Source organism: Ranitomeya imitator, chromosome 4 (assembly GCF_032444005.1).
Source record: "Ranitomeya imitator isolate aRanImi1 chromosome 4, aRanImi1.pri, whole genome shotgun sequence".
In the NCBI taxonomy this organism is placed as follows: domain Eukaryota; kingdom Metazoa; phylum Chordata; class Amphibia; order Anura; family Dendrobatidae; genus Ranitomeya; species Ranitomeya imitator.
In genome coordinates this window covers 647,208,565-647,221,783 of record NC_091285.1, presented here as the reverse complement: position 1 = coordinate 647,221,783, position 13,219 = coordinate 647,208,565, and positions in this window count along the sequence as shown.

Below are 13,219 nucleotides of genomic sequence, written 5' to 3'. Positions count from 1 at the left end.
GTCCTAACCTGCCACTCCATTTTGTAACCGGGAAAAAAGTACCCCATTTTGTATCAATTCCCTTTCCGTCAATCGGTGCGGGTCCCAGCGGTCAGACGTCAACGATCAGTAACTTATCACCTACCCTATGGAAAACTTGTTGAAGTCATAGTCATATAACCCCTACTCTTCACTGTGATCTCAGTACAGTCATCAAGGTAAAGAACTCCATGAGACATATATTTGTATGTGGGAGCTTTTGTTTTTGTCACATATCTTATATAATTCTGGCTACTGACAGTCACCACTAGGGGGAGCCAGCTGCACATGAATTCATTACAAGCTGTTAAAACCTCTATGCAAGGAGCTCCCCCTAGTGAGTAAGAGGGGAAGCAGGTCAGTGCTCCACCTGTTTCCAGCACAGGCTCTATTCCAGCTGTTAGGTAATGCTGACTTTGTATCTGTGAGATACCTAAGCGAGGTAGTCGTGGGCGAGCATCTGTCCTACTCGCTTAGGAATCCTATAGACATCTCGTGTCCCAGTCCCGGTGTACTGCTGTGTGTGAGGTGCATCACACTTACTTTAGGGCTGAAGGCCTCTTCTTCTTCTGAGTCCAGGAATTCCTCTTCTGGGAAAAGGACAACAATTAATCCAGGAGACAAGGTTCATGAAAACAACCAAACTTTTACTTGGTGAGTAGCAGTATTTACAGAGAGATGTAGAAGATAATGCCCAACGGGTTGTCATCTTTCTGACATTTAACGGATACAACTTCAGCCCCAGTTCTCGGTATAGGTAGAATGTCCCTCTTGCTGGCTTCTCTAGCCCTAGGGAGTCTTCTCCACCACTAGCAGTATATTCGGATTGCAATACCTTCTGCCCCATGTAGTCTGAGTCCATCTTTCCCTATAGTTTCACAGGCTGAGTTTGCCCCAGGCCCCCAATGTCCATTTTGAGGTTGACCCCGGCCATTGGACAGAATTTCACAGAAGGATATTTTCGGCAATCCAGTGCCCCAAGCATTGTTTCCACGTTGTCCCTAGCAGCCTTTTAACTTAAGCCTGCTACTTCACATACTGCTCCTCACACACTGACTGGCCCTGTCACTTCCTGGACTTGCCACAAACTGTTTTCCCTCTCAAACTGGGCCGGCCATTACGGTTAACCTTGGCTCATCTAACTGCAGCCCCAGTGGGTATCATCCTTTTATAACATACATAAACATCAAATGTATTTAACCCTTGAAGTATTGGGGAGTGAACCACCAACCCCCACCAATGCTCATTTCCCCCACACTTCAATTATGGTCGTCCTCGACCATGTCAGACCTTTTCCTCTTTGTGTAGGTCCAGCCCTTTCTGGTTAAGGGCACCAGAACAGCAAGTGTGACTGCTCATAATCACAAAGCTACTCAGTAGTACCGGTCCTTCTCGGTAGGGACCTGGGAAACAAAGTATTCATGTCCATTTTATCAATAGGGCCCGTAGGCTAACACAGCAGTAATCTTCCATTGAAACACAGTCCAGAAACATACAGTATCGGTTGTGGAGGATCTCAAGAACCCTCCCAGAGTACCAGCGTCTGACCTTCCAGCAGAAAAAGGCACAAGAAGTGCAACAAAAAGAAAAAGCAAACTGACACTGGTACCACCGAACACAGAAGCTTCAGGCCTTTTCGTCCTCAAAGGAAGAGCATTCCTCCTCAAGGAATCCATATCCCCTCCTGATGTCGAACTCGACAACTCATCCGGGGGTCTGGGACGCCTCGACTGATTCTCATCGAGATGCGTTAGTCCACTTCCGCTGCTCCAATAAACTCATGGGGGAAACGCTCAGCCAGCCACTGCAGCTTGTAGTTGTGACTCTCGACCGGTGGCGTACTCATAATGTCCAAATCTATCTCCCTCCAGTTAATTAACGGAGCCTTCCTCTGGCTGGATCTCACCTCAGGCTCATCCGCTGCCACTCCTCCTTCTGGAACCTTTTCAACAAGAGCTGAAACTGGGATTGACCATGACTGTGTGCACTAGACGTCTTTCCTTGGATGCGCTGCTCTCGCACCCTGTGGGGTATTCTCTCCTTTGGCCAAGGAAGTCTCACCCTTCAGCATCCGGCTCCAGCACATTACCCACAGCTCATATGCCAAGAGGCTCACAGGTTGCGGCACTGTTGTCCACTGGACCAACAGCGGCGGCAGTAGCAAGGCTCCTGTGCAGCTCCCGCTGCATGATAGCTTCCTGTTGCAGTCCTGGGGGTGACAATCTCCGGCATCCCCTCCTCACTGCCATATTGCAGAGGACTTGTTGCTACACACCTCAGTCGTGTGTCACAGAGAAAAAGAGAAAGTTACATGCTTCCCGCAGGTCTGACTCTGCCTCTTTCTGGACCGAACTTCTGAGGTGACTGTCACGTCACACTTCACTCTCGGGGACTCTGCCTTCAGCCATGCCCCCTTCCATCGCAATGTTCCACGCCTCACACTGCACCACGCCCTCTTCCCAAACATACCTCCCATTCTAGGTAAACCTCAGGTTCACTGGGCACGTCCATGACCACGATAGGTGGCGTTTCTTCTCTGCACTGCTGCCGCCGCCATCTTGGGACGCATATATTCCGGCGCTCTTCAATCTGTGCCAGGAGCCATATCTCCTGCTGGCTGCATCAAATGTAAGATGACCAAGCAACGTACTTGTGGGTGAGCTTCTGTTCCCACTCGCTTTGGCATCCTACAGAGATCTCGTGTCCCAATTCCAGTGTGTTTGTGTGTGAGGTCCATCACGCTTAATTTAGGGCTGCAGGCCTCTTCTTCTGAGTCCAGGAATTCCTCTTCTGGAACCACGGCAGCAATTAATCTAGGAGACACGAGGTTCATAAAAACAATCAAACTTTTACTTGGTGAATAGCAGTATTTACATTATTTACGTGCAGATTTAGAGGATAAGGCCCAATAGAATGCCATCTTTCCCACAGGTAATGGATACAACTTCATCCCTGTTTCTCGGTATAGGTATAATGTCCATCTCGCTGGCTTCTCTAGCCCTAGGGAGTCTTCTCCACCACTAGCAGTATATTTGGATTGCAATAACTTCCGCCCCATGTGTCGGAGTCCATTTTCCCCTGTAGCTTCACAGGCTGAGTTCGCCCCAGGCCCCCAACGTCCATCTCCAAGTTGCCAAAGGCTATTAGACAGAATCACACAAAAGGGTATTTTTGGCAATTCAGTGCCCTGAGTATTAGGCCCACGCTGTCGCTAGCAGCCTCTAGACTTAGGCTAGTTTCACATTAGCATTTTGAGGAGCTGCAGAGGGCTGCGGACTTCCTCCATGAAGCCCCGCCCTTGGCCGCTAGCTCCGTCAAAACGACGCATGCGTAAGCATCCGCATACAGCGGCACGACCTGCGTACCTAATGTTAAAGATAGGTACGCAGGCCGCATGCAGAAGTAGGCGGTGCTAGCGGCGGAGGTGCGGCCGAGGGCGGGGCTTCACGGAGGAAGTCCGCAGCCGTCCGCAACGCTAATGTGAAACCGGCCTTAGGCCTACTATTTCACACATTGCTCTCCACACTCTCACTGGCCCTGTCACTTCCTGGACTTGCGACTAACTCTCAGTTCCCCCTGCCAAACTGGGCCGACCATTAGTTAACCCTGTCTCAGCTAACTGCAGCCCCAGTGGGTATCATCCTTTTCTAGCATATATAAACATCAAATGCTTTTAACCCTTGGAGTGTCAGAGAGCACACCACCAGCCCCCACCACTGCTACACCTCCAATAATGCTTTGTTGCTTCTTCCACCAAGCAAAAAAAAGGTGTTACTAAAAGAAGGGGTTCCCAAAGAAGCTGTGTTAGGTGGCAGACCTGGATGATGGGGAGAGCGGTAATAGCCAGGACTTGCCGATCCCTATCCCTATCTGCTTCATCTTGCCTCACTCTATCAGAGATAGTTGGCTTTAGTAGGTCCTGCCGAGTCATGTAATGGTATTTATTTTGGGTCTGGTTTGGGGTTGTGTTTCTTTTAATGTTCTCATCTGGTTGTGTATTTGTTTAAGGATCTTCTATAGGGACTTAATTTATTTAGGTATCAGGTTGGAGGATATCTGTGTAGATTTACTGGTCTGAGGTCTGTATAAATTTAGAGAGTCTCTATTAGAGGGGCTGATTTGGGGGTCGGTATCCATTTAGGTGGTCTGGTCTTTGGTCTACATTCATTTTCGGGTAGAATAAGTAAGAAAAGAAAAGTGTTTACAGAGACTATTAGGGTCCTTTTTTTTAGGGGCTTGGTATGTGGTCTGTTTTGATGGGATCTAGTCTGGGGTCGGTGTTTATTTTGGGGTCTGATTAGGGGGGACTGCAAGCTGCAGGAGATATTTTCAGCCTATTCGTTTTGGGTCTGTACTTTTAGACGACAAATTAAGGGGTTTGGTTTGGGGGGTCTGTATCCTGGGGTGTGATAAGTGAAATGAATAAGCGCAAAAGAGTTTGGTTTGGGGCCTTTATTTTATAAATGTTAATATTTGTTTAGAAGTATAGTTTGGGATCTGTATTTAAGTTATTTTTTTGTTTTTTTTTTCTGGGGGCCTGTATTCATTTTGATGTGTGATCCGTGGGGACTGCAAGCTAAATGAGAGGAAATTGTTTGCAAAGTTTGGTTTGCCGCCTGTATTTTAATAAGGTTTATATTGTATTTAGAGGTCTGGGCTTGGGTCTATATTGAAGGGGTATGGTCAGGGTTCTGTATTCATTTTGAGTTTTGGTATGTGAGGACTGCAAGCTGCAGCGGAGAATAGTATGTGCAGTTTGGATTGGGGTTAAGTATTTTAATAAGGTTTATATTTGCTTATGGTTATGGTCTGGGGTCTGTATTGAAGGGCTTTGGTCTAGGGTCTATATTAAGGGGGCTTGGTCTGGTTTTTGGTCTGTATCGAAGGAATGTGGTCTGGTCTTTGGGCTGCATCGAAGGAGTAAGGTCTGGGGTCTGTGTTCACTTTGGGGTGCGATATGCGAGGACTGCAAGCTGCAGGAGAGGATTGCTTGCAGTTGGATTGGGATTTTGTACTTTTAGGGGGTCTGTATTTAGAGGTTTGGTCTAGGTCTGTTTTGAGTGGTTTGGTCTGGGGGCCATATTAGCACATTGTCTCTTTATTCATGATCTAACTGACACTTGGAAGAAGAACCGATGTCTCTAATGTACAGAAAGGACCGCAAGTGGGATGTTGGAAGACCCTTCTGTAGTCGGATATGATAAGAAGAACGTCCCGGTAAACACAGGATACATGATGTCTGGAGGCAGCTGAACGCTGTATTCCACCCTCATCCCGTACACGACGCTCGCTGGTGGGTGATTTTTAGCTGCTTGGCAACAACATCAGGACCTGGATGAGTCACAGCCATTGAAAGAACAATGAATTCTGTATTGTACCAGCAATTTCTACAGAAAAAGTCATGGGATCCAGCCATAAGCTGATGCTTAATAAGGTCGCTCAAGGAGACGAAATGTATTATTTCTAAATCTATAAAACATAGGCTTGAAATGTATGAACAAGGTCCGTGATACTTCAATTAACCCCCTCGCGGTCACACTAAAGAACGAAAACCTATAATTTGTGTATATTGACCCTTTGGATCGGGTCAGGGTAGCCCAGATAATGCCCGCTGGGACACTACTGATGACTAGCATAAGGGACCCCTTCTTCTCTCACCCACATGATCATGGTGAATAGAATGACGGTATGTATGCCGCCACTCTATACACCTTTTTGGTAGCTGTGAAAATGGTTGGGGATTTAATTGGGGTCCCAAAGGTGAAACGTTCACAAACACATTGTATGCTGCAATGTAAGGCTTGTTGGACATAGGGATGAGCGGACCCATGGAAATTTGGGTTCTGGTACCCTACCCGAAGTTTATTCCAAAGTTTGATTCAGGTCCCAGAACCCAAACTCCATTAAAAATAATGAGGACTTGAACTTTTTGGCTGGAAAGAATTCTGGGAGAAGTCAATGTTCGGCGTTTATCCCCGGAAACTAACAGTCCGGTACGAACCTGGAACTTTTAAGTTCGGGTCTACTTATCCCTAGTTAGACTATATGCTATATACCTTTAGGCCACGTTCACACGTTCAGTATTTGGTGAGTTCTTTACCTTTTTATTTGTAAGCCACAAAAAAATACTCAACCTGTGCACGTGACCTAAAGGTTCATTAGCCTTGAGCGAACGTTGGCCGTAAAGGGATTGTCCACCATTTTTTTTATCATCGAGGTCCAAAAGAATGTCTCTGCGTAGTGGTTGGTGGTGTGGTCATTATGTTGTAGTATTATGTTTTTGTACTGTATTGTGCTATTTTATAGGCCTAGTATGCTGTAACATTTTGGGCTGAATTGTATGTCAGAATCCAGCTATAAATGTCTGAGCCTACTGAAACTGTATAGTTCTTCCACATAGCATTCGACCAGCTAAGACTCATGAAGGTATAGAAAAAACGAAGAAAAAGCCGGCAAAAGATAATAAGCGGCATAAAAGGTGTTGCCCATAGTTTATATTGGGAAAACCTGGTGCCAGGTTCCCTTTAATGGAGCTAATTGGTTAAAAAACAGAGGGCTGAATGGTTTTGTTAAACTCCATGGGCTCAACTGATCGTTTGCGGGGTTTTTTAAGTTGACTTTTTTGTCTAGTGGTATTCGTTGCAGTTTCTTTGCGCCAATTTCTTCAAAATGGCATGTACACATTGATGAGATTTGCGCAAAAAAAAAATGTTCTACCTTTATTCCCACTTTTACCTTTTTTGTGCCTTTTGAGAGCAAAAAGTGGCACAATCCTTAAAAATGCAACACACAACTCTAAGTGTCTCAAAAATATCTTTTAAATAAATCTCACCCAAAGGAAGACTGGAGTACATTTGGGCAAAAATTTACTGACATTCTTTTTTGTTAAAAGTCGCAAATAGTGAATCAGCCGCAAATGTCTGAGTTACAAAAGCCACATCCACAGCAGCGAACAGACAAAAAAACAAAGAGATGAAAGGAAGAAAATTTACTTCAAAATAGGTGCAACTTAAGAGGAATTTGGGGCAAGATAAAAAAAAAACTGAAGTGGACAAAAACGCAAATGGAATAAGAAATCGGGCCCAATATGTCAGGGTGATGTCAATTTTATAAATGGGCAACACCAAGGATGAGAAAGGCTGATGTGTGATTGTGCCCTAAGAAATAAGCCGATGTGGTCCAGAGGCACCGTAAGGGGGCACACCAAGACCCTACAATGTCACCGTACAGGCTCCATACGCATGGGTTGCTGTGTGAGTGAATCCTAACACATTATCCACTGATCTGGAAATCCTATTCTGCTTTAAGGTCATTTAACACCAAATTAGGCTGAAAATTATTATGATTATTATCATCATTACTATTATTATTTTCGTATCATGCTCTAAAAGGTATACGTGTTGGGGTAGTAATATAACAGGACTATCAATTAAGTTAGGGTTCACACAGTGCAATTTTGCATTTCTTTTTCTTAGCTAAAACTGGGAATCAATCCAAACGTAGAAAAATAAACCTTTCCTTTTATACCATTCTCCGCCCTATGAATCCAATCCCAGCGACTTGAATAATTTCTCTTTTTTGTTTAGCTCAGTGGCTTCTTTTCAGTTCAGCTCCATTAAAGTACAACGTAACTGATTTGTCTAAAAGGAATCGAAAACAGCCCAAACCGATTTCACCCTCTATCGCACAAGTTGCTGCTCTGTTCTTCAGGAACGAAAAGCTCAATTCAGAGAGGCGCTATTGGTATGTCATCTAAAGGCTCTCAAATGTCTATTTTTATAATAATCTGACAGTCATGATTTAGGTTTTTTTTTCAGACTGTCTCCAAATCCCAAGAATTGGGCATCCATACCTTTTCAGTGTAAAAATACTCAGTCGGAGTCAAATAAAGGGCCCGAGGTACAATGACTATACATGACAAATACATGGTCACTTTTCAGTCTGAGGGTGGCGGGTGACTTTAATATGTGGATACCATTTTCCACTGCAGAAGGTATAAGATAGAGGAAGTGCAAGCAAGGTTACACCTCCACAGTAGAGATAAACACATATAGTTGTAGGGGCCTGGTCAGTATTCCATGGCCGCTGGATGAGAGATGTTAGGCTCACCTTGTGAAGTTGATCCACTAACCCTCATTTCAGGTTGGACACATGGACCCCTGGGCGTGGGCACACCAGGCTGTCTGGAACGAACAGGACTCGGAAAGCTAGCAATGCAGGACTGGCTAGAAGCCAGAGGCATCAAGACAAAACAGGAACTGAGGATCTGGATAGGTGTGTGTGGAGCACCCGCTAGGGCTGTGGGGTACTCGGGCCAGGTCTGACTGTTCTTAAGGGGGTGGTCACGGCAGCAGTGACCCGGTCCGTGGCCCTGGGCGTCCAAGAAAAATGGGAATGAAGGGGTAAAAGTTTATAGGGGATTTGTTGGTGACGCCACCCATGGTGCTCGGCAATAGGGAAATGGCCGGCGCTGCGGTTCAGGTCCTCTGGGGCAGATGATGACGCAGCAGAGATGTTTCAGCTTTCCACAGTTAGATCCAGGCCCCATGGCAGTTATAGAGTTAAAGGTGATGGTAATGGTGGATGTTGTAGTGCAGAGCAGGTGACACAGTAATAATTCAGAGAACACAGCAGGGTGCAGTTTTCACACTTTACTAACTGTTCTTATGTGCAGTCCACAGCCGGGGTGCTGTGTCCTCTGGGTCTGTGATCCAGCCAGCTCTCGGGTAATTTGGGGTCCACTTTGCCAGAACCCCCTTCTTATGTTCCTTTCCTGGTCGTCACACTGCGCTGGCTCCCGCCTCTCCTGCCCTGCGCCTTCACATACAGCGTCCCAAGCCAGCAGCCTTGGATCCTGTCGGGCAATGTCCTCCTGGTCCCCTTGATCCTATGTGGTTGCCTTTTCAGCGAATATGTGTGGTTGTGGCTGTGGCACATACAATTACCACAGTCTCTGGTTTGTTAGCTGAGTATTGTAGTTCTCCACTAGTCTGGGGACAGTCACCTACTGTGACCTGGTCCCTCCACCCAACTACAGACGGCGTGGATATGGGCCCCACAGGTGGATTCCTCACTACCTGTGACCCTAGGACCCCTTCTCTTCTTTCTGTCAGAAGCTTCTCTCTATCCTTCTTGTTCTCTCTCTGTTTTCTGGTGCTGGGACGAGCTTCTCACTGCTCAAGTCCCCATCTCCAACTGTTCATTCCTCTTGTCACTGACTCCACCCCTCTCTACTTCCTCCACCCACACCCTCTACCTAGTTCCCTCCAGGCCTATAGAGGTCTGGTGTTGGATGCAAGTGTGTGAGTCCTGGGTAGTGTCCCCTCCTTACCCGAGAGCAGAGTACCACACCTCTGGCTGAGGTGCAATACCTCTGTGGTGACTGGACCCTCAGGGGCACCACATGTGACCAAAACAAATGTCTGTATGACCTACAGTACTTCTAGTTTAACGTTCAGACACAGGAGTGTGTCCAAATAAGGCCTAGGTAGATGATGTCATGGAGGCACACTGAACTACAGTACATTGCAAAACACAACGTGGAGCTCAGCAAAAAGCAGTAGCCACAGTTGAAGGAGGAGGAACCCTGCCAAGTCGAGACAGGGGAGTAACAGGAGCCCTAAAAACCTTCTGACCTGCCTGGCTCCTATTTTGATTACCAGCCTGGCACAATGTCATGTGTGTATTATGCCGAAATGATGATGTCGCACAAGGTAGCTAATCAAGACTAAATGGGGCTTGTGACAGGTAAGAGATGGTTCTCAGGACTCCTTTCCAGTGGCCCCGAAATACTGATCTGGATGCCACGAGGGTCCTGTAAATTGATTTGCCCATCTGTACTAAATAGCTTTTAACAGATGCCAGGAATTATTGCAATACCTTATCCACAGTACCTAACAGGTCACCGTTATTCCTAATCAGATTTTACACTGCGTTAAAGGCGAAATTGGGCCTAGCATGGAGTGCACAGGGTTAGTTAGGTCTGAGTAGCAGGATGTTCTATCAGACTCCAATCTCTAACCCCCTCTTTTCTTTATGTAATGAGCTCTGCGATAATTTCTCTCTGAAGAACAATTATAGCTCATTAGCATCTTCATCTGCTGTGTGTGGGCTGCAAGAAGCAGAGCACACGGCGAGCATTGCTCTCTGCTATAAAACTCATCTGTAGGTTAATATACGTCTGTATACATCAATGCACCTGTATACTCAGATGTTTTCTATAAAAAGGAAACTACATATGTAAAGAACCTCTACAATCCAGTAAGGCTACATTCACATTTGCGTTGTTGGGCGCAGCGTCGGCGACACGACGCGACGCAACCAACAACGCATGTGCGCAATGCTGCGTTTTGCGACGCATGCGTTGTTATAAGAAAGCACAGAGCAGGAATTTTGGCGCAGGAAAAACGCTACAAGTAGCATCTTCTGCGCCCTGTCTGTGCGTCTATATGGCGCATGCGTCGTAAAATGCAGTACAACGCATACCGGCGCATGTCCATGCGCCCCCCATGTTAAAGATAGGGGCGCATGACGCAGGCGTCGGTATGCGTCAACGACGCTGCGCCCAAAGGCGCAAATGTGAACGTAGCCTTAGTAATACAGTTGACAAGTACCTGCCGCGACTTGAGCTGTTAACAGGTCAACCGCTTAGATGCTGCAGACAATAGTGATCATGATATCTAAGCAGTTAGACACAGAGTATGGGATGACATGGCCTTCAAGAGTCTAATGAAGACCCCTGTTGTTGCTACGTTAGTACTCCTAATGGACATCTCAAACAGGACAATACAATGCAATATAGAAGTATTCTAAAATAATGCATAGTGTGGTCCCGAAGACCCAGCGTTTCCAGGTTTAAGTCCATTAATGGGACAAAAAAAAAATGTAGAGTTCCATTAATCCACCCAATACCATCCGTAAGGTAGCTGCGATCACAGTAGATTACCTCTTATGGACTTAGCAACTGCAACATCTAAGCAGTTGGCTTGCAATAGGGCAGGTTTTATATAAACCCCACCCAAAAGTAGGCATGACATAGATGCAGCACACACATCTGCCCTGCATGTCGAAAATTGAAACCTAGACAGAGTTCGGCCCCCAGGTCCCTTTGGTTTCGGCTATTGCTTGGGGGTCACCGTGTGCTGGCTTTAGTCCTGATTGCTATATTCTCCTTGTGAAATAATAGTGTCACTCAAAATATTTCCTTATACTTAGTGCCCCGGCATCAGTGCAGTCATTAGTGGTTGGAGAGGCCTCAGAATTCTTTCAAAGCAAATTGATGTACAGTAGGAACCCATTGGAGGTGTCCTGTTTTGGCTATGTACAGCCATGAAATTGTATAAGATCGCAATGAGGGTTTTCAAGAACAACTGAAAGAAGTATAGAAATATTCAAATAAAATGTAAAATACTAAATCTGTATAGAAACAGATTATAAAATTACATAAAATTTATAAATTAAAATTTATAATACCTGGTCAACCTCTTTTTAAAATAAGCACTCAGATTTGACGTTGGCTGCACAGCTCACTTGGCGTAACAATATTACGAGAGCCTCGATAGACACTGCGCCGCCATCGATGGAATGACGCCACTGCGGGAGTAAGTATATGTTATTTATATTTTGTAAGGATAGTACTTATTTATAAAAAGTCCACCACCTGGCCAACACCTTAATGGAAATTACTTTTCAAAGTGGTCCCAAAGATGGTGGTTTCTCTTCACTTATACATTCTATATGTGTTGACTTCAATGTCTGGAACCTGTTAAATGTCATTCATTAATGTATGTTAATAATTAATATAAATCCCTCTGGATGTGGTCTACCTACCCAGATCTTGTTATTCTATCGATCCGATGCCCAGCATGGTAGCTCATAATTAGTCAAGGCTTTGATAAGTCTTTAGCTATGTCTTGTCTGACCACCTTCAAACTTCCTGACTCTAGTCTTGTGTTTATTGGCCCTGACATCCACTTTATTTCTCTTGTGATTGCCTTTTCCTTGACTAGCGTATGTTCTTGGTAAGTTCTGGCTAATCCTTCTGGTATCATATTGGTTTCATCCTGGTATCTTGGTTTCTGCTGGCATCTTGGTTTAATCTTTAGCTTTATTCCAGTCCGTTGTCTTCTTCTGGATGACATCTATCTCTTCTCCATCAAGGGTTCATACTGCTTTTGGTGTGTCATGGCAGTGTCCATTTACTGGTGATTAGTTTGGGAACCATAACTTCAGGTCAACCTCAAGCAAAGTCTAGATCTTCTGGCATGACTTAAAGTAAAAGCTTTGACGAGAATACCTCGTTTTAAAATCTTGTTTCTTTAACTCTCAACAATTAGCTGTCGTCACCTCCTGTCTATACATTTCTAACTGAATGTAGCATTACCTGCCAAGTTTTCAAATCAATGACCAACCATGCAATGTATGGACAGCTATATGTGGCCAATCAATGACATCTTATCTTATTCCCTAATGTGGCACGTGGTCGGAGTTTCTCTTTATTAGACAGTCCCATTAACGTGCCCCAATTTAGTCTGCAAAAATGTAAAAAATCATGTAAAGTATGAAAGGGCAAGGACTGCCTCCTCGATTACATTAGTTACGCTTTAGGGCATATAGTCATGGGGTGTCCTTATGAGACAATCAATTTCAGAATGACTTCAGATCTTAGAACACGTACCTCTAGCTTCTTAGGACCGCTACTTCTCTAATAACAGTGGTTCAAAAGGGAAAAAAAGTTTGTGGTGGTCAGTTGTACATATCCCAAAAGGAGAGGGTGTGATATTGTTATTTTATTAGGACCCACTTCTACTGGTGGTCTCCAAATACTTGCAGTTGTTATCCCTACCTCAATAGTGTTGCACTTTTAACAAGGACATCAACTCCTCTACCAACATATCAGCCTGGAATTCTTTGAACTAGTATTGATGATGGTAGTCTTCACAAAAGACCTTGATATTCTGAAATTCTTCAAACCTCGTAATACACAGAATAGGTCATACATGTATGATCACTGGTGGGTATGACCCACCAATCATGAGAACAGGGTACCGGACTCCCGTGTGTGAATGCAGTGGGAGTGAGTATGTGCGACCACTGCTCCATTCATTGTCTATAGGAGTGGTGGTCACTACCGCGCTAGTCACAAAGGGGAATTTGGGCTGTATCCCCAGTGCTCGTGAATTTATCATCTATCCTGTGAGAC